This window comes from Mercurialis annua, linkage group LG6, assembly GCF_937616625.2.
Source record: "Mercurialis annua linkage group LG6, ddMerAnnu1.2, whole genome shotgun sequence".
Taxonomy (NCBI): domain Eukaryota; kingdom Viridiplantae; phylum Streptophyta; class Magnoliopsida; order Malpighiales; family Euphorbiaceae; genus Mercurialis; species Mercurialis annua.
In genome coordinates this window covers 2,645,995-2,668,359 of record NC_065575.1, presented here as the reverse complement: position 1 = coordinate 2,668,359, position 22,365 = coordinate 2,645,995, and the positions used below count along the sequence as shown (strand labels likewise).

The following is a 22,365-nucleotide window of genomic DNA, read 5'->3' as shown; positions in this document are numbered from 1 at the left end:
CATTGGGTTTTCAAAAATATATATGTTGGATCTTCAACAGTCTTATTTATCGCGCTCGAGATGCATTCGTCTCACTCGTGATTCTTTCCAACAGTCGACTAGGGTTTTATCAGCTCAAATATCTCCCCTCATGATATTTGTATCTCCTCCGAGATGATCTTTTCATCACGGGCGAGATATGCTATTGGACAGCTTGCAACTCAAAAATTCAATTTTTACTAAAGAGCTCCAAATTGACTTCTGATTGTTCTTATGAGTTCATATACACTAATAAATAAGATTATATCACTCAAAATTGATTCAAAGTCAAAATAAAGGAGTATGAAAGGATAAAGGTCCAACATAAACTATCAGACGAAACAATAAAAATAATTAAGGAGTCGAGCAGGCCTACTTAATTTTATTAATACTCCTCCTTTATAACCTTCTTTCAATATTATTTATTGATAACGTAGTAGGTAACACATTAAGGGAGCGAAGCAGCCTCACCGAGATGAGATGTCGCTAAGTGAAACGGCCAATGATACGAACCGAGATATCGTTATTACATAATAAATAATCTGAACCAAGATACCACAAAAAACATGATAACTCTAATAAACACAGACCGAGATACCATCATTACATGATAAAACTCATACAAGTATAACCGGTACACAAGAACTAGGCTAAACAATAAGCCGAGATAATGACAAACATTATTTGCTCTCCCGCGTTAGCATCCAGATTCCGAGATACAAATACCGAGGTACTACCTGCCTGTATTTCGTATCTCTACCACGAAAGGGCTTACCTTTAGTACCGAGATATGAAAAATATGACTTGTTGAACGAGGAAAATATGGTCACCAAAATCTTCTATATAAGTCACATTATGAGAAAACCCTAAGGTATTTCTTTCTTTCTTCTTCTACCCACCTAATATTTTCTCTTTCTCTTCTCTCTTCTTTCCCCTACTAAAATGGCTGACTTGAGCGTCGGAGCGAACGCCCGGAGACCCTCTCCGGCGTTCCTTCTGATCGTTGTTTATGGATTTCAGGTGATGCTTCCGGCATAGATCTACCACGGTCTTTCGGTGATTTATCACTTGGCGCCGTCTGTGGGAAATGCTTTCCCTACTTATTGATCTGTTACTGTTTATTGATAGAGTTTTGGAAAATGAAAATGGCGGATCATCTAACATTTTTCTGAGATGGGTATTACTGAAAATGGAAGATTAGGCGATGATTTTGCGCGAGATGAAGAACGTGAAAACGCTCTCGGACTCCAAATAAGCTAAGTTCTCTTTTCTCTATTACATTCTTTCTAAGAACTGTTGAAACGAGGTTACATCTAATGGATCTAAGGTTTTATACAGCAAAGAAAAGTGGAAGCACTTTTTCCAAAATGCCTATGGGAAAAACAAACAAATCCGCTGCTTGGAAGAGGCTAAGTTTCATGTTGCCGTGTTCATGGCCTGGGTCATCATGTTCACTTTACTGCAGACCCAATTTCAAACGCAAAAAAGGTTTAAGAGCGGTGGTAAATTTGACATTGCTGATAGATCCCGATTTGCAAGCTAAACCCGATGGCATCAAGGTTTAAGAGAATCAAAGATAAAAGATCTGGAAACCGGCAGGGACAACCATCGGTGCTAACGCAGTGGGTCCAAGTCACGGCACCGGAGCTCAGGCGAGAAGGACCCGGAGTTATAGTTTGGGAGCGAGACCCAATCAGCAGCACGGGGACTTGTGATTCTTGGGTCGAACCACACCCTTCTGGCTTTTGCTATAAAATCTCCATCTTCTTGATGGTATTTTTGACGAAATAAAGGTTACGAAAGAGATCCAGATATTGCGAATGGTCATGGGAAAAAGCAAATCGCTAATGCCAATTACCCATTTTCTGCCGATCGCACGGCCACCGCGGCTGCTTGTTTTTCAGTTCATGCACCCCGCAATGGTGCATCGATGTGGTCGCAAAGAAAATCGAAATAGCTCGTATGTGTCCTGGTAATGTCGGGGTTTTGGAGTGTTAATGGAGTTTTACCGGCCCAAACCAACACAGGCGGTACTTCCCTTGCCGGATTGAAAAGGTGTACTCCTTTCTTTTATCTCTCCGATTATGGCTTATTTGTAGTGTCAATGGGTGTTTAAATGTTAAAGGCTACGTACGTGTAATAAAAAATATTTGAAACGGTAGACATTGATTTCAAATTTTAATAAACGGTAGACATTGATTTCATTTGCTTATTAGATGATGTGATGACTACAATGGTTGCTCACTTGTATGTTTGCGTATTCTTGAGTCTTGTGTGTTGTTTGATTGGAAGTCTAAGTTGCTCTTGCCATCTGAGTATTTGAAGAGAAGAAATTGCTACTGGTATTTGTTTGAATTGCAATAACGTGATGGTAGGTGGTCGTGTTTATAATAGAGATGCTGCCTTGGAAACTGACAGTTTTTAGAGAGCAATAAGCAAATGAAAACGTATTAAAACCTTCGTTTTAGAGAAATCTCAAATAAGAAGCCTAAAATAGAAGATATGGTTGTCTATGTCATGATAGAAGAGGAAAAGGGCTACTTCTTAAATCCGAAAATGTTATATCCCTGGGTTATAGCGGGGCGATTTACTATGAAATGTGATTTTAAAAGTGAAACAACACTCTGTACGTGTTAAGTTATACTGAATATGAAGATATGTTCTCTTAAATTATATTTGTTGCAAGTTACTTTTTGAAAAATGAAATTCATAATTTATAACAAATCAAGAACGTGAAACATGGAAAAAGTGAATTGCACATGAGAGAAAAAGATAATTACTGAGTTGCACTTAATTCAAATTAATATATGTATACACCTATTCATTATTTTCAATAAAATTAAACAGACCTGAATGAAGAAGGTATAGTAAACGGAAAAGGACTTCTAAAGATGCATATTAAAGTATTTGATTAAAATTTACAACGGAAACAACCAAATTCTGCTTATGGCCTACGTTCGCGTGTTGTAAATTGGATGCTTTTAGCTAGTATAAATTTTTCCAAAATGTTAGTAAATTAAATTGTTTACTTTTACGAAGCTAGTTAATTGATTAAAAAGATTCTCTACTTAGTAACAGCCTTTTGTGATTTAGACTGTTTTTCCACTTTAAGTCCTGCTTGGTTCGATCATGGCTATTTTTAACGTAGTATGGAGTAGCATTAAACTTGTTTTGTGGTTGTCGGAGTACATTGACACCAATCAAAAACTATAACCCATTTGATCATTTGTTTTACTGGGCAAATATGGAATTTTTAGGAATTTGCCCCTTTTAATCTCTGTTAGCCGAAATTTTCAACGGTTTCAACCTAAGTGTTTACAGCCAAGGGTTATGACATTAGAAATTTATCCTTTGATAAGTGGTTGTTTGTTGTTTGACACTCTGCAACTGGTACATCAAGTATAGCAGTATGGCATATATGTCGTTTTTGTTTTGTTTAAGTATATAGGTTTCTGCATAACGTTTTTGGATCCTGAAATATGAATTTGGTTTTCATTTGATAGAATGTTGCATGTCTGTTTTGGGTGTCTGATTTTAATCTCTTGTGATTGAACGGATTTTGGTATTATGCATAATGTATTAACTGTCTTAGGGTGATTAGCGTGGAAATCCATGTCATGAGCAACGTTGAACGATTTTGCCAAAAAATTATCTAACAATTAAGCATAGAAGAACTTGAAATGCTGCACTTTGTGCTCTCTCTTTTCTGATCCTGCAAATTTTAAATATCCAGGGAGATTTAAAGCTCCAACAATTGCCTTTTGTTGGCTACACAAAAGATTTTGATTATTTGTAGGTTAGCTATAATTCTAACACTATTCCCGACTTTTTATTTGCAATTTTGATTGAGATGAATCAAAGTTATGCCATGTAAGATATATTGCCAAAACAAATAGAGTAAATGTGTGTATAGAGTTGTGATCTTTTGCTGCCTCCTGTATCTATTTAATATGTGACTTTATGGCTTAGCATTTGAGAAGTACACTTGTAATTGATTACTCAGAAGAGTACTATTTGATTAATTTATTAAACATAGTAGAGTTGGTCTTTGGTTAATATATTCAGAACCACTTATCTCAGAGTTTTGTAATTAATGACTATTTAATAACATTTCTTATCATTAATTTTGGTGCATTGAATTGAACTTTTTGAATTGGCTATGTTTGACAATCTTTGTAACTTTCTACTAGTTGCAGCAATCAGATTGGTTTTTATAAACAGATTGGTATTAGCAAGTGTGTTAGAAACTCGGTGTTTCAGGCACAAAAGTTCAATTTTAACATAAAGATCTTAAATTAACACTCCCCTAGAATGAATTGGAAATGGCGTGTGCAACTTTTGCGAATGGAAAAATTTGTCCTAAAATGCAGTTTAAACATTGTGCGTGGTGCAGACGCAAATAAATTGGCGTGATTAATTATTTTTTAACTTTGAGATTTGCAAATTTCTTATATGATTAGTCATTTTATTCAATGAATAGAAAGAAGAATGGTTCATATATGACATATCAATTGATGGTATACACGTGACTAACACTGTGAATAAACGTTAAAACCGTGAAAACATTATGTGTTTGGGTGGTCAATTTTAGTTTAAAAGTCTCCCATTGTGTGTATAGTCCACAACTGCGATGATTGAATTCTGCGTTAGTTTCTTCAAAATGCATTTGCTGGAACATTTCATTGAGTTTGCTGCACTACTTGACATTTTCCAGTTTAATTTCTTGGTTCATGAAGTTGATTTTGGAGTAAAACTTTCTTGAGTTTATGATAATTTTTAAGAATTCATAATTTGATTTGAAAAAAATAAATTCCTCGAGTGGAGTAAGACTTGGTTTCAGCATAGTTTGTGACCACTCGTTAGTAGCTTTAACAGTTAAACTTTACTACTTGTTATGGTGGGAACAAAGAATCACTTTCGAGGTTTAGGGGTCTGCTTTACTACTGAGACGTGTATTTTTATCACACACTTGTTGATCAGTTTCTTGCTGCTACGGATAGTTTAAACAGCTTTGGCATTAAGCACAGAACATTACAGTCCTACATTCATTTTCATACCGCAGTATGCATCTTGTTATATGCAAATCTGGTAAGAATTAGCGCACCTACATACATTAAAGTTTCCTATTTGGTCAACTAATGTAAGCAATCTGTTGATTCATCAATAACTATTACTTATGTATTGCTTGAATGTCTTGAACCTGAAGATGTTCTAGCCTATCATTTGAATCAATCATTATATTTTTCCTGTTGTCTTCATAGAACATAATATGTTGACTTGTGTTAATGGCATTATGTATCTGTTTTGCACGAGCAACCGGATAAAAGGGGACTCCGTGGAATTAGAAGAGTAGGCTTTGCTCCTACGTTTATCTTTTCCGAGACAACTCAGTCATAAACCTACAGCAGAGGAACACTAAAAAAGAGGGAGTTTTATTGAAAGAGAAAGTGACGAATCCTTTAAAGGAGGTAATCGTTTCAGAGTTGCTGCTCTAGGTACTCAGGCCTTCAAGGTTGATTTTTTCAAATCCAATCCCCTACAGGTACCGTTCCAATTAGAACCTAATTAGTTTATCTGAAACTTGGGTATTATTTAATAGTCTCAACTGGGCACCACTTTTCCTTTTTGAATAAGTTTCTCCTTTCAACCCGGCATATTATTATACTAAATTCAGTTGGCAATATTTTAAAACTCAATTTGAAAGAAAGTTTGCAGCTCGTAGCCTATTTTCATTCGTCGGAAACCAGAGGCCTTTAGCCAATGTAATTCCTTTATCATTTCATATTTGAGATTTAAACTTTGGGCATGTCAAAATATAATTGCCTATCATTAAATAAAACATGTAACTAGAAGGCAAATGCCTATCATAAGTTATTATTTTGTGTTAAAAGTTTGCTTTTTTACTTTTATTTTTTAAATTGTATTTGATGAGCCGTGCAATTTATATCTTCAATCTGCTATGCCACTTAAAGTAATTATGGTTTTGCCATGTTTCTATTAAAGAATTTCAACATTCAAACAAAGTTGATGACAGATCATAAGAAATACTAGAAAATATGCTCTTGTTCTTACACTTGGATAAATCAGTTTAGACACCAACTTTTCATTTGTGTTTATGCTTTTTATGCCTATGGATTTGTGGGATGAGGTGGGCCATCACTTATAACGTAATCAAAACTGATTAATTTGTCGAATTCTAAATTTAATTTGATTCTAAATTGACATGGGCAATAGAAATTCTCTTGATACATATACATTAAATTCCTAGTAGTCCTAAAGGCTTTTTATTGAAGTGACCTATTATGTGAAATATTACTTTGTTGGATTATGGAAAATATACGAGCAAATGTACTTTTGAAAAATATATTAATTCTCCTTGCCATGAATAATTTTTAAATTTGAAGATGTTACATGATGAGATAATAGACTCAATCAATTGCCTAGTAACTCGGTAGGATTGGCCATGCTAATTGGTTTAGAATTGTTTTTCCAACTATTAAAATTATAACTATGGATGATTCAAATGATACATGATTATAATAATACTCTGAATATTTGTTTTGGTTTAACTCTTTTACAACGTAGTAGGTAACACATTAAGGGAACGAAGCAGCCTCTATGTAAGATCAAGACCCCGGTATAAAGGTACGGCATCGTTATAAGACCAAGACCTAAGGGTACGGCATCGATATAAGACCTAGACCTCGGGCGATGGAACCACGATATAAAGATACAGCATCGATATAAGATAAGGCTTCGGCCGTCCTAAGAAAGGCTTCGGCCGTCCTAAGAAAGGCTTCGGCCGTCCTAAGAAAGGCTTCGGCCGTCCAAGAAAGGCTTCGGCCGTCCTAAGAAAGGCTCCGGCCGTCCTAAGAAAGGCTCCGGCCGTCCAAGTAAGGCTCCGGCCGTCCAAGTAAGGCTCCGGCCGTCCTAAGAAAGGCTTCGGCCGTCCTAAGAAAGGCTTCGGCCGTCCAAGAGAGGCTTCGGCCGTCCAAGTAAGGCTTCGGCCGTCCTAAGAAAGGCTTCGGCCGTCCTAAGAAAGGCTCCGGCCGTCCTAAGAAAGGCTCCGGCCGTCCAAGTAAGGCTCCGGCTGTCCTAAGAAAGGCTCCGGCCGTCCTAAGAAAGGCTCCGGCCGTCCAAGTAAGGCTCCGGCCGTCCAAGTAAGGCTCCGGCCGTCCTAAGAAAGGCTCCGGCCGTCCAAGAAAGGCTCCGGCCGTCCAAGTAAGGCTCCGGCCGTCCTAGTAAGGCTCCGGCCGTCCAAGTAAGGCTCCGGCCGTCCAAGTAAGGCTCCGGCCGTCCAAATAAGGCTCCGGCCGTCCTAGTAAGGCTTCGGCCGTCCAACAAAGGCTCCGGCCGTCCAAGTAAGGCTCCGGCCGTCCAAGTAAGGTTCCGGCCGTCCTAGTAAGGACGAGGCTTCGGCCGTCCTGTGTAAGGCTATAAGCCTTCCGACATAAAGCCTTACGCCCGTCCTACATAAGGCCTTACAGCCGCCTTAGACAAGACTATACGCATATCGAGATAAGGCCTTACAGCCGCCCTAGACAAGACTATAAGCCTTCCGACATAAAGCCTTACGACCGCCCTAGATAAAGACCTTACGGCCGTCCTGTGTAAGGCTATAAGCCTTCCGACATAAAGCCTTACGACCGCCCTAGATAAAGACCTTACGGCCGTCCTGTGTAAGGCTATAAGCCTTCCGACATAAAGCATTACGCCCGTCCTACATAAAGCTTTACAGCCGTCCTAAATAAGGATATACACCTTTTCGAGATAAGCTTAAATGCCGAACTACGTGCATACAACCGTAAAAACTGATTTCACGCCAAAATACTAGCCTAATATCAAAAAAGACAACACGGACATAAATATCCGATACACTGGGGGGGACTAGTGATAACGTAGTAGGTAACACATTAAGGGAGCGAAGCAGCCTCACCGAGATGAGATGTCGCTAAGTGAAACGGCCAATGATACGAACCGAGATATCGTTATTACATAATAAATAATCTGAACCAAGATACCACAAAAAACATGATAACTCTAATAAACACAGACCGAGATACCATCATTACATGATAAAACTCATACAAGTATAACCGGTACACAAGAACTAGGCTAAACAATAAGCCGAGATAATGACAAACATTATTTGCTCTCCCGCGTTAGCATCCAGATTCCGAGATACAAATACCGAGGTACTACCTGCCTGTATTTCGTATCTCTACCACGAAAGGGCTTACCTTTAGTACCGAGATATGAAAAATATGACTTGTTGAACGAGGAAAATATGGTCACCAAAATCTTCTATATAAGTCACATTATGAGAAAACCCTAAGGTATTTCTTTCTTTCTTCTTCTACCCACCTAATATTTTCTCTTTCTCTTCTCTCTTCTTTCCCCTACTAAAATGGCTGACTTGAGCGTCGGAGCGAACGCCCGGAGACCCTCTCCGGCGTTCCTTCTGATCGTTGTTTATGGATTTCAGGTGATGCTTCCGGCATAGATCTACCACGGTCTTTCGGTGATTTATCATTTATAATTATTTTCATAAGTAATTCGTATATTACTATACATTATTCATTTATATATAACACTAATTCAATCTAACCCCGCAACTCCGGCTTAATATCAATTTATAATCATAAACTAATTAACTAAATACCGTAATTTCATCTCGATTAAGTTCGGGTTTAACTAATTCGTCACGCTAGGTCATGAGTAGGGAAAAATTCCCAGAAATACCTAGTCAAGGACTGCTTGTCCGAGCAGTAACCAGGACTGCTCGTTCGAGCAATGGTTGGACTGCTCGTTTGAGCAGTTCAACTCAAGTCTGATTCTTCCTTTAACGATCAGCAATACTTTTATATATCACCATCTTCATCAATTTTAAACATCTAAAAATTGGAATTTAGTAGCAACCAAATTGATTAACCAACACATAATCTTAACGAAGATATGAAGAAGAAACGAAGAATGATGGAAATGAGTTTGGTCTCCACAAATTTGGGAAGTTTAAATCCTAATATTCTTTATTTTTTTCAATTGGCAAAAAGTTTAAACAAATCCCTTAACTTAACTACAAACTTAATTACCCAAACAATCTATTTAGCAATTTACTCACTTTAATTAATCATCACACAAAACCATGAATTTGAACTTTGATATTAATTTTCAAAATAAATCTCCAAAATTCTTATTCCGAAAAGTTAAGTTCTAAAATTCTTATACCGGGACTTATTAATCACTAAATCCAAGTTTTCAAGTATTTTCCATAATTTCTCAAATTATTACATATTTATAAAATGTTTCAGTCCTGATAAAAAAACATTTATTCAATTTATATTGTTAATTCAATTTCCTGATTCTTTATATTTTCGAAAATAATTCAACTCATGTATTTTTTAATTTAATATCGTAGTCCAATTTAATATTCTTTTTAAATTTCACTTTTCCGGTTAAAATATAGCATACGTGGCAAAACTGACTTTTATAAAATTATGGGATTTTACAAAAAAGTCAATCAAAAAAGGTCAAACATTTACAGAAAATTTCACTTATGTCCAAACCTTTTAAAAGTGTCAGTCCTGAAATGCATGTTTTCCTTCTAGAAATGTTCAGTCCTTACAAAACACATGCCAAAGCTGACGTGGCATTGCCATACATTTGCCACCATCGCAAATAATAGGTCAACAGTTGTAATATCTCATATTTTTAAATTGTTTTTTTTTTTTTTTTTTAATTATAAATTTTACATTCCGTCAAATTTAGGTAATTTATTTTTTATTATTATTAAATTAAATATGTTAAGTATTTATTATAGTTATACAAAAAGAGGAAAAAAAAAGCAATGCATTTACCTTATATACTTTCACGGGGATGGCCAAAATAATTACCTTATGCATTTACCTTATTTAGCCCATCAAATTTTGGTAGGGGCCAAAATTTTAAGAATAGCCCATATAACCCTTATGTAAAAATATGGAGCAGAAACTGGATTTTGGAGTAGCAGTGTAATTTCTGCGTCTTTTATTTTCTTTCATTCAATATTTCAAAACCCTTTTTTTTTCTCTTCGTTTTTAAACAAAACCCTAGCCGTCAAACGCTCTAAACCATTCTGAGATATCGCCTTCAACATTCCTTTTATCCGTTCAATCCGGTAAGCCTCTCGTCTCTCTTTACTTTATTCTTACGATATCGTAACACCGCTTAATGACTTATGTTCTTTACTATGGTAGCATCAAATCCAAAGTTTTCTCTACATTTCATCTATCTCGATCATTCCCGATCATCCCTACGCATTGGTTTTGTTTTTGGTACGTAAATATTATCCGTTTAAGTACCGTTACGATTCATCGATTGAAAAAAATATGGCTGCGTTCTTTTGTGCGTGTTACTACTGTTATATTGATTTCATTGCTGCCATTGCTTTTCTGTAATCTTTTATGGATGAAGTAATAAACCCATTTGATTGAGTGGTGATTGTTCCATCGTTGTTGTAATTATTTGAAGCGTTTGTTTCAGCTGCCATGGACGTAATTCCTTTCCTTGTTCTTGTTATTGTATATGGTTTATAATTTTGGTTAGTATTGTTTTGGTCACTGCAATCGTTCATTGATAGAGAATCATTGTTATTGATAGTATGGTTGTTAAGGAAGTATGAAGCTTGTAATATGGTTGACGTTGCTGTAATATTTGTTCCTGAGATTCATATACTTGGTGAAGATGAGGATTGTGGACGGAAATATTATATTCAAATTGTTGGGCTTTGTTATTTAAGTGTGGGCTATTTCTATAGTTAATGAAATCATGATTTTATTAACAAATTTGATTTTGAATTAACCTGTGTTTATAAATATAATTGAGAAAAGATAATTATATTTTAATCAATCATTTATAATTACTCGGATAATTTTTAAATTTTGAGAATTATTGACTTCACGTGTCAAATTGACGTTTTAAGATTTAGACGTTTTTCTAATTTATTTTTTATTAAATAAATTATTAGTAGCTATTGGTTACTTGGATTTTAAGATACTGACTTCCGTTTTAAAACATTTATTTATTACTTTATCGAATGGGTATTTATTTTATTTTTAAATTATAAACTATGGTTTATAATTTTGGTTTAATGTGTGGGTCGGGTTAGACTTGGGTCGCCTGACATTTGAGATTAGCCTGGCAGTTATCGGTAACTCGGCTAACCCATTATTTTTGGAATTTAATTTAATTTATTGTTTAAATATTATTTAAGCAATATTTTTCTGAAATGAATTTTAAAGCGAGAACTTAATATACTTGTATTAATTGGGCATTATAATTTATTTGAGTCTTGTGTTTATTCTGTGTGGTTTTTATCTGACTTGTTGTTTGTGCGAGTCCTACGTGTTGTCTAGTACTCTCTAGAGTTAGGGTCTGTTTTTAATTTATAATTATTATCTTGTCTAGACCCGTCGACTGTTCGTACTTCAGAGGCGAACCAGAGTTAGATTGCTTGTCAGTTTCACGTGGAATAGCAAGCAGTGAGTTTATATCTCTATTTACCTCTTTATTAAGTAATTGTTATATTTTGTAAATATATATGTATAAGCAGCTTTTGAACTGTTTTCGGCATTGTGGATTTGATTTGGAACGTGCTACTCGATGGGCATCATCGGGACTGCGTGCGCACCGGTAATGATTATGGTATTGAGGTAGGTTTGAGATACGTCTCACCTTAGTGAGGGCACCGGTGGAAGATACGTCTCCTGGGCTCACTATTTATTAAGTGATAGTCGGGGATCGGTTATTGAGATACGTCTCACCGACACGACAATGGATTTAGAAATTGTGGTTTAGGGTTTCATTGATAATCCATAATGAAAATGTTTTATTAAACGTTTTTTAAAGGTTTTCAACTTAATAAATGTAAATGGTTATATAAACTCTACTCAGTAAATCTGACCCCGTTGTTTTCCCAAATTTTCCAGGTTTGTGATTTGAGCATTTGTCAATCTCCGTTTCTTCATTCTCGGAGGTTCTTTAATTATTTTCAGAATAAAAGAGTCGAACTGTTTTAAACTCTTAGACCGCAGTAGTAGTATTGGATTATTGATGTTTTAGTCTTATACTTATTGTTTTAGACTATTGTTTGTTGATATAGTTCAACTATGATTTTATCAGCTTTGGCATGATTACAGTAACTTTGTTATTATTTATTGATTTGCCATGTTGTTGGAGTTTAATTTGAAATTAACTATACTTTGAATATATGTTGCTTAAATGTACTGCTAGACTAGGTTGGAGTCTCGGTTACCTCCGAGCATGAGGTTTTCTGCAGGTATATTGTTTTAAATGTTATAAATTGGTTATCCGCAAGGCTAGCTACGAGTTTTGGTACAACCATACCCATACCCTAGCGCCGGTCACGATTCATGAAAATGGGTCGTGACAAACTTGGTATCAGAGCTTTGGTTTCAAACCAAGGCCTTTTGCATGTTATGTGGTTCTTGTTTGGGCATGATAAGTTGTTGTTGTGTCTTAGGAACTACTGCGGAATTAGGATTCAAGTCTTGTCTTTTGAAACGTCATCTTTTGATTTTTAAAAACTTCTGCCTACACCGATAGGATCGCGTCGAGTCAGTTATATTATGTTGATTTGATGCTAATATTTTAAATTGTTGTTGTTTCACTTAGGTGATTATTGTTGCTTTTGATTTCTCGGGAAATCTTATATTGGTATTTTTTTTAAATTCATACTTGGGTATGATGTTGTTTGCCTTATCTTGTTGATGTTGCATTTCACCTGGAAGATAATTTTTGACTTAATTGCCTTTAATGATTTTAATAACGCTGGGTTATTTGGTGAGTAGTTTTGACTTTGGTCGAGAACATGGATTATTGAAAATAATTTCGTTTGGCTTGGGTCTTGTTTCTGGTTTAAATGATTTTGATCGTAAAATCTTGTATCACGTTTTGTGACTTTACGTTGCTGACCACGTATTGGTTTTGTATTTCTTAAGAAAAATTATTTTTGATCTAACTGGTGTTTTGACATAAAAGTCGGATGAGTAGTCTGAGCATGATACCCTAAAGGTGATTTTCATTACGTTGGTGATTTTTGTAATAAAATTATTTTGAAAGGTGATGTTGTTTTGAAGAATTAATAATACTTGTGTAATTTTATCAAGTTGTGGTAAAGTGTCGTTGGTTTCATACTCGATTTGCTAGTTATAGCTGAAGTATGCGTTTTCTAAAAGTTTGTTAAAGATTAATTATTTCCTCACTTAAGTGATGAGTCTTATGTTGCTATTTGGATGACGTTGAGCTTCCTATATAAAAAAATTGAGATTTTGTTTTAAGTGCATTTTCCGGAATTACAAATATTTAGAATACGTTTTTTAAACAGTTATTTTGGATTTGACTTGGGTCACCCAAATTTAGGAGTTGAGCTTGGAAGTTGTAATGACTCGGCTAACTCGATGGTTTTACGAATTAAGATAATTGAGTACTTTTAAAGCAATTAACTTGTAGAGGAGGTTTTTCCGGAAAACGAATTTTTTAAAAAAAAAATAAAAAATAAAAAAATCATGAGGCTCAAACTTGGATTTGAAGTTTTATGATTGACTTTAAATTTCAAAATGAATTTTGAAGTACACTCTTATAGGATGATATAATTACAAGTTGATTTTGATACGAAAATTCAAGCTTGTTGTAGCATGTCTTGATTTTGGTCTTTAAAGTAAGTTGGGCTGATTTTGCTGAATCTCGTGTTTGGTTGAACTATTTTGATTGTTTTTATTTTGTCTCTTCGTTTGGAGTAACACGTGAGATGAGTTAATTCACGTGGTCATGGATGGCTTATCTTGTTGTATGGTCTTAATTTGTGAGTAAGATCTTTGTTTAGACCCCAGTTGCCTTTGTCTTCATTTTTAGTTTTGATAGATTTGGTGTTTTGTTTATGAGTCGAAATCTTTGGGTTTCGATATCGAGGAAGTGTAGGGAATTTTTTTTTTTCTTGGAACGGTTGGTGGTTTCTGATTATACTGGAAAAGGATATTGAAAATCCTAACCCGAGATTATAAATTGGTGTATTTAATATGCTGGTGTTTTCATTAAGTTGATTCGGTGTGATGCGGGAACTGGTGGTAAGTTTTGTAGAAATGTATGTGATCTGTTGTTTTCTCTGAATTAAGTTTCAGTTTATTTGAGTTTTTTTTGGATGCTACGTACTTTATGCTTATGAGTTTTAGTGGAGATACCGTTTTTATTTGTTTTGGTGGTATCGTATGATTTGATAGATTGTAAGTATGGAATTGCAGGAATATTTTAAGGTTGCGTGCGAGAATTTAGTTGTGCTAAGTGCGGTATATAGATATATGTAGATTAGAAAACTTTTTTGAAAAATTTACGATTTTGATTAGAGGATTGTTAGATTAAGGAATTTGGTTATACTCCATTGTATTTTATTTTTTATTTTGTTTTTTTTTTACACTGAAAGTTTAAAAATAAGTTGTTTATTCAAATGTTTTGATATATTGATATAAAGATGTTTTCGTAAACAAAGAGATATGCATTACTAAATTTTACGTCCGGGTGGAAAGAAAGCAATTTTGTCAAATTTGATTCAAAAGGAATAAATAACTTTTCGGTTGAACGATTCTTCAAATCGTGTTTTTGTTTGAGAGTAAAATTTGACAACGACTTAAATTTTGGATATTTTGAAACTTCAATGTATATTTTGAATACGGAGGATTTTCCCTGGTTTGATTATTTACGAGAAAAGGATAAATTATTTAGCAAGTTTGATTTTACAGATCACATAAGTTTTATCAGTTGAACGTTTTCACAAATTGCAAACTTATTTAAAAGTAAGGGGAATCTGCGAATTTAAAAATGCAAATATTTTAAAAAAATTCAGGGGTTTACAAAACTGATAGTTTTCCAACGGTAAAGGTACTATGGTTTTGATATATAAAAATAAGGTGTAAAATGTTAAGTCTTTTAAAAGAGAGGTGGAAAATTTTGAATATAAAATGTTCTAGTATTTGAAAATTTTACACTTCCATAGGTTGCTTTTGAGCATAACTAACAGTCTGGTTGGGTAAATTGGTCGTAGTGATTTCTTGTTGTATACGAGGTTATAGTCAATCGATGGAATTTTTTTTGAGAATTTAGATTTGATTTGGGTATATGAACTAGTTGATTTGAAAAAAAAATCTGATGATTTTATTTGGTGAGTTTCGACAACAAAGTTGGTTGTTCGACACTGTAGATTGAGGGTTTAATTGTTGAGAGTTTTGATATCGTTTTGTTCGAATATTAATTTTTTTTTGTATGAAATAAAGTTAAGTTGTGGGACATATTTAGGATGTAAGTTAATGATTATATACTTAGATTATTACGACCTATTTTATTTTTGAATGATTGTAGGAATAACTAGGATTGAGATTTTGTTGCTAATCTGGAGATTCTGTTATCATGAGTTAAGTTTACGTATTCTTTTGAATGACGGTAAAAATTTTGTGTTTATGATTCACGAAGTTAATGGTATTATCGAAATTGGTGTTAATCGTTGAACCAAATGATTCAAATAGTGGTTGTTTTTTTGCCAAAATATTATTTAGTTGTTGTGGAGTATTTTTATCGATTGCTTTGGGTGCCGAGCTCGTTATAACTGGATAAGTGAGTAGGTGTTGTAGAACGGAAGATTTTACGAGCTTGTGTTTTCAATACCCTGTATGAAACGATAGAGTTTGGAATTTTAAGAATTATAGTTGAGCTTAGGGCTTGTTCTTACACTTTGATAATGTGGAGTTAGTAATCATATAGATTTAAGTTAGTTTTGGAAGCCAACTTGTTAAAGAGTATTTGTGCTCTCAATTGGATAATTGTTGATTATTCACATTATGTTGATCGAGTGATCATTGGGGCACTAAGTTGTTAGAATCAGAATTTTGCGCATAAGTTTGTTGTGACCATTTAAACTGCAAGTCAGTTTTAGATTTAAAAATTCGAGTTCTAGTTTTTCACAGGTTGGGAGAATGTAATACCCCATATGTTTTCGGCGTGTTTCGTCTTGTGTTGACCTTCCCGAGTGGAAATTTTGTTTAGAGTTATCATTGCAAGAGATTTGAGGCTTTGTTCTAGGATTATCTTAAGCTTTTCAGTCAAAAGTTTTTGTAGGAGAGTTTGTTTTCCTCGTTTGATTTCAACTAGATATGGCGACATCGTTTATGTCAAGTGAAAGTTAGTGTTGATACTTTTTGTGACCATCTGAAATTGTTTAGTGTATGAGTTGTGGTATTGAGTTTTGTTCGAGGAACAACTTGTTGAGTTTTGCTTACGCAAGTGCTTAAGTCGTTAAGCACGGAATTCCTATGTTGTGGCTTGTGGTGCCATTTTTAGCATGTTTGTTATTTTGGATTTTATCCAACACTCTAGGTGCGTGTTGTTAATTGTTGACTAGTTAAGTAATGTTGAGTTCTGTTACTTTTCAAACTTCATGTTATTTTATCAAATGAATTTTCAGATTTTAAACATTGGTTTATATTGGGGTTTCTTAGTTCGGGTTGACTTGGGTCGCCCGACACGTGATTTAAGCTTATAAAAATCTTGGTTGACTTGGTTAAGTACCATTTTATTTTCTTTAAGTTGTTTTGCCAAATGGTTTGAAAAGGTTTCCATATTATGTTTTCAAATGGAATTCGATAGGGCTTAACTGCTGTATGGTTTTGGTTTTATTAGTTACTTGGTTGAGGAATGTTCTTAAGAGACGAAGTTCGTTATGCAGAATTATTATTATTGTTGTCCTTGATTACCTTGAGTATCTAGTTCGTGAGTTTTACGTTGGTTATGTGCGTTTTGTATGTAATTTTATGTTGTGTAATTACGTTAGTCGTTTTTGTTCTAATTCGAGGACGAATTTTTAATAAGTTAGGGAGAATGTAATATCTCATATTTTTAAATTGTTTTTTTTTTATTTTTAATTATAAATTTTACATTCCGTCAAATTTAGGTAATTTATTTTTTATTATTATTAAATTAAATATGTTAAGTATTTGTTATAGTTATACAAAAAGAGGAAAAAAAAAGCAATGCATTTACCTTATATACTTTCACGGGGATGGCCAAAATAATTACCTTATGCATTTACCTTATTTAGCCCATCAAATTTTGGTAGGGGCCAAAATTTTAAGAATAGCCCATATAACCCTTATGTAAAAATATGGAGCAGAAACTGGATTTTGGAGTAGCAGTGTAATTTCTGCGTCTTTTATTTTCTTCCATTCAATATTTCAAAACCCTTTTTTTTTCTCTTCGTTTTTAAACAAAACCCTAGCCGTCAAACGCTCTAAACCATTCTGAGATATCGCCTTCAACATTCCTTTTATCCGTTCAATCCGGTAAGCCTCTCGTCTCTCTTTACTTTATTCTTACGATATCGTAACACCGCTTAATGACTTATGTTCTTTACTATGGTAGCATCAAATCCAAAGTTTTCTCTACATTTCATCTATCTCGATCATTCCCGATCATCCCTACGCATTGGTTTTGTTTTTGGTACGTAAATATTATCCGTTTAAGTACCGTTACGATTCATCGATTGAAAAAAATATGGCTGCGTTCTTTTGTGCGTGTTACTACTGTTATATTGATTTCATTGCTGCCATTGCTTTTCTGTAATCTTTTATGGATGAAGTAATAAACCCATTTGATTGAGTGGTGATTGTTCCATCGTTGTTGTAATTATTTGAAGCGTTTGTTTCAGCTGCCATGGACGTAATTCCTTTCCTTGTTCTTGTTATTGTATATGGTTTATAATTTTGGTTAGTATTGTTTTGGTCACTGCAATCGTTCATTGATAGAGAATCATTGTTATTGATAGTATGGTTGTTAAGGAAGTATGAAGCTTGTAATATGGTTGACGTTGCTGTAATATTTGTTCCTGAGATTCATATACTTGGTGAAGATGAGGATTGTGGACGGAAATATTATATTCAAATTGTTGGGCTTTGTTATTTAAGTGTGGGCTATTTCTATAGTTAATGAAATCATGATTTTATTAACAAATTTGATTTTGAATTAACCTGTGTTTATAAATATAATTGAGAAAAGATAATTATATTTTAATCAATCATTTATAATTACTCGGATAATTTTTAAATTTTGAGAATTATTGACTTCACGTGTCAAATTGACGTTTTAAGATTTAGACGTTTTTCTAATTTATTTTTTATTAAATAAATTATTAGTAGCTATTGGTTACTTGGATTTTAAGATACTGACTTCCGTTTTAAAACATTTATTTATTACTTTATCGAATGGGTATTTATTTTATTTTTAAATTATAAACTATGGTTTATAATTTTGGTTTAATGTGTGGGTCGGGTTAGACTTGGGTCGCCTGACATTTGAGATTAGCCTGGCAGTTATCGGTAACTCGGCTAACCCATTATTTTTGGAATTTAATTTAATTTATTGTTTAAATATTATTTAAGCAATATTTTTCTGAAATGAATTTTAAAGCGAGAACTTAATATACTTGTATTAATTGGGCATTATAATTTATTTGAGTCTTGTGTTTATTCTGTGTGGTTTTTATCTGACTTGTTGTTTGTGCGAGTCCTACGTGTTGTCTAGTACTCTCTAGAGTTAGGGTCTGTTTTTAATTTATAATTATTATCTTGTCTAGACCCGTCGACTGTTCGTACTTCAGAGGCGAACCAGAGTTAGATTGCTTGTCAGTTTCACGTGGAATAGCAAGCAGTGAGTTTATATCTCTATTTACCTCTTTATTAAGTAATTGTTATATTTTGTAAATATATATGTATAAGCAGCTTTTGAACTGTTTTCGGCATTGTGGATTTGATTTGGAACGTGCTACTCGATGGGCATCATCGGGACTGCGTGCGCACCGGTAATGATTATGGTATTGAGGTAGGTTTGAGATACGTCTCACCTTAGTGAGGGCACCGGTGGAAGATACGTCTCCTGGGCTCACTATTTATTAAGTGATAGTCGGGGATCGGTTATTGAGATACGTCTCACCGACACGACAATGGATTTAGAAATTGTGGTTTAGGGTTTCATTGATAATCCATAATGAAAATGTTTTATTAAACGTTTTTTAAAGGTTTTCAACTTAATAAATGTAAATGGTTATATAAACTCTACTCAGTAAATCTGACCCCGTTGTTTTCCCAAATTTTCCAGGTTTGTGATTTGAGCATTTGTCAATCTCCGTTTCTTCATTCTCGGAGGTTCTTTAATTATTTTCAGAATAAAAGAGTCGAACTGTTTTAAACTCTTAGACCGCAGTAGTAGTATTGGATTATTGATGTTTTAGTCTTATACTTATTGTTTTAGACTATTGTTTGTTGATATAGTTCAACTATGATTTTATCAGCTTTGGCATGATTACAGTAACTTTGTTATTATTTATTGATTTGCCATGTTGTTGGAGTTTAATTTGAAATTAACTATACTTTGAATATATGTTGCTTAAATGTACTGCTAGACTAGGTTGGAGTCTCGGTTACCTCCGAGCATGAGGTTTTCTGCAGGTATATTGTTTTAAATGTTATAAATTGGTTATCCGCAAAGCTAGCTACGAGTTTTGGTACAACCATACCCATACCCTAGCGCCGGTCACGATTCATGAAAATGGGTCGTGACAACAGTGCAGAAAATTTTTTGAATTTTTCTCTAAAAACGTTTACATCCTCAAAATTTAAATTGTTTCAACTTAGTTTTTAAATTTAATTAAAAAAAATAAAAAAATTAAATTACTAAATAATTTATTAATAAAAAAATTGTTAAATTTTTAAAATTAAATTGAAACATAATATTAAAAATTAAATTTTTGAACTATAAAATTGTTTTTTTACATACTGCCCCGTTCCATAAACAATATAAAAAAATTCCATTAAGAACGTTCCTATGTATAGATAAATGATTTATTTTAGTTTTTAATAATTAAATTAAAATATCAGTCTTATCTCTCATTAATTTTTATAATATCTTTTAGGCTAATACACTGAAAAAACCCTGACCTTTGTTTTAATTTTCAATTCCACCCCGACGTAACAATTTTTTCAGTTATACCCTATTTTGCATTTTTTAATCCTGAATTAAAAATATTAAATGAATTTATTATTATAAGGATTAAAATATATAAAACAAATACGTTTAAGGATTAGTTCATACTTTTTTTCATTTGGTTAAATTCATACAAATCCTTAAACTTAAATAAAATTCAAATAAATCCTAAAATAATAATAAATTTTATTTTATTTTTTTTAGTTGCCGGTGGAGGTTGCTCCTCCTCCGCCAGCTCTTGGCCTGAGGAGCTGCTGCTCCTCAGGCCAGGAGCATCTGCTCCTCCGTTAAGGAGCAAAAGTTCCTCAACGGAGGAGCAGCTCTTCCTCCGGAAATTTTTAAAGAAAAATTAATTAATTTTTTTTTATTTGTAGAGAAGATGGTTTTTTTTGGTATAATTTATAACATCAAAGGATTTTTAGGTTTTTTAATAAAATGAAAGAACTATTTTAAATATTAATCAAATGAAAAGAGTTCAATTTAATACATTATGGTGCAATTGAAAACTAAAAATAAAAAATAGGGTATAATTAAAAAAATTGCTACGTTAGGGTGGAATTGAAAACTAAAACAAAGGTCGGGGTTTTTTCAGCCCATTAGCCTATTTTTTAATCATCATCAATATTGGCTTTAATTGTTAAAAATATATTTTTACTTCTACGATGGTCTTTTCAAGATACCATAAATACTATTAAAAATATTTAAATAATTAAAGTAAAAATATAACAATTTTATTAATAAAAAAATATTAATAAAATTATTATCTATTAATTCATAAATTAAACAAAATTGTCTATTTTTTTATAATATAGCTATTTGTCATGCATACTTAGTAGTGTTTTCATTATATAATCCATATGTCTTGTTGCATGAGCATGAGTGAAATGTGTCTTGCTAATAGTTTATATAATCCATATGTCTTACTGCACGAGTGAAATTTGTCTTATTAGTTTACTGCTTTTTTTTTTTCAATCATTCATACAATAATGATCAAAATTGAGCTCTAAATTTTGAATAAAAGAAAAGAAAAATATCAGAACTCAAGAAAAAAGTTTGAAGTTTGAATCCAGCCACAATAATGATCAAAATTGAGCTCTAAATTCAAATATATATCCTGAAAACCGCAACAATGCCAACAATAATTCACTCATTATCCGACGATTTCATCTTCTCACTGATAAGTTTGACTGTACTTATTCTATTTATGTTAGCGGGATTGAAATTTATATATAATATTTCCAAAAAAAATATTCATCTGTTCTAAATTGATATGTCATTTTTTATTTTTAGCATTAAAAACTACACATTGGATAATGCTTATCCTACTTGTATTCTATGTGGCGTTCCTTGAATTTTACTTAGAAAGTGCTGTCATATGGTCAGGATGAAGTCAGAATTTATTTTTGGAGGAGTAAAAAAAATTAAATAATTGAAGGGGCTAGAGGGTAAAAAAAAAGCTAATTTTTTTCTTAAGGATGAAAAAGTATAAATTAAAAATTTGGAGGGGCTAATGCCACTATAAATCCCCTGTCTCCGTCCTTGCATATGGTAGACGGACTTTCACGAAGGACAAAAAGAAGACGATAATATAAAAAATAAAAAAATGTATTAAATAAAAACTGAATAGTTTAAAACTCTTAAAATGAGTTAATTTGAAATACATAAAACAACTATTCATGATGACAGCATGATTAGAAAACTAACAGATTCTGATGAAATAAAATGGGTGGAAAAACAAATTCAGCCAAAATTGAAAAGACCATATTTATCGTCTGTCAAAACCACGATGGATTAAAAGAAGTTGTGAGCACAGTTTAAGGCTTAATCACTCAAAAGCCCCTCATTTTTGAATTTTTTTCAATTGCACCCTGACGTAAAAAAATTCTCTCAAAATCCTCCCACCTTTAGATTTTTTTTAACTGTACCCTAAAATATTAAATTGATTTCTTTTCAAATGAAAGAAAAAATGCTTACTAATAAAATTGAACCGAATCAAAGTTTGTGTATCCCAAGATCAATGATCCTGTGTTTTTCTTCATGAAATTTTTTATATTATCCTTGTCTGTTTTGCTTTTGTTCATGGATACGCAATTGGAGTAAAAATCGAAATTATCGTCAGTGAAAATTTAGATTCAGTATTTTTCGATGTAACTCATTCAAAAAAAAATTGTCAACTTATAGCTTCAAATAACTATTAAAATGAAACGGGCGCATCGTCAAGTTGAACATTTAAAAAGTTAGCTCTTGCCAACACAATTAAAAAATATAGAT

At 33.3% G+C, this 22,365-nt stretch overlaps 2 long non-coding RNA genes across 2 annotated transcripts; both read left to right on the top strand.

Annotated features, from left to right (window-relative positions):
* The first annotated feature begins 450 nt into the window (after positions 1 to 450).
* On the top strand, positions 451 to 12,246 carry LOC126686683 (uncharacterized). Its single transcript, XR_007643983.2, has 3 exons — positions 451 to 5,560; positions 11,464 to 11,537; positions 11,985 to 12,246. It is a non-coding gene; the product is annotated as an uncharacterized LOC126686683 (long non-coding RNA).
* A 6,344-nt stretch (positions 12,247 to 18,590) lies between these two features.
* LOC130015646 (uncharacterized) lies at positions 18,591 to 19,471 on the top strand. The gene is made up of 2 exons (XR_008790947.1): positions 18,591 to 18,762; positions 19,210 to 19,471. It is a non-coding gene; the product is annotated as an uncharacterized LOC130015646 (long non-coding RNA).
* The last annotated feature ends 2,894 nt before the right edge of the window (positions 19,472 to 22,365 follow it).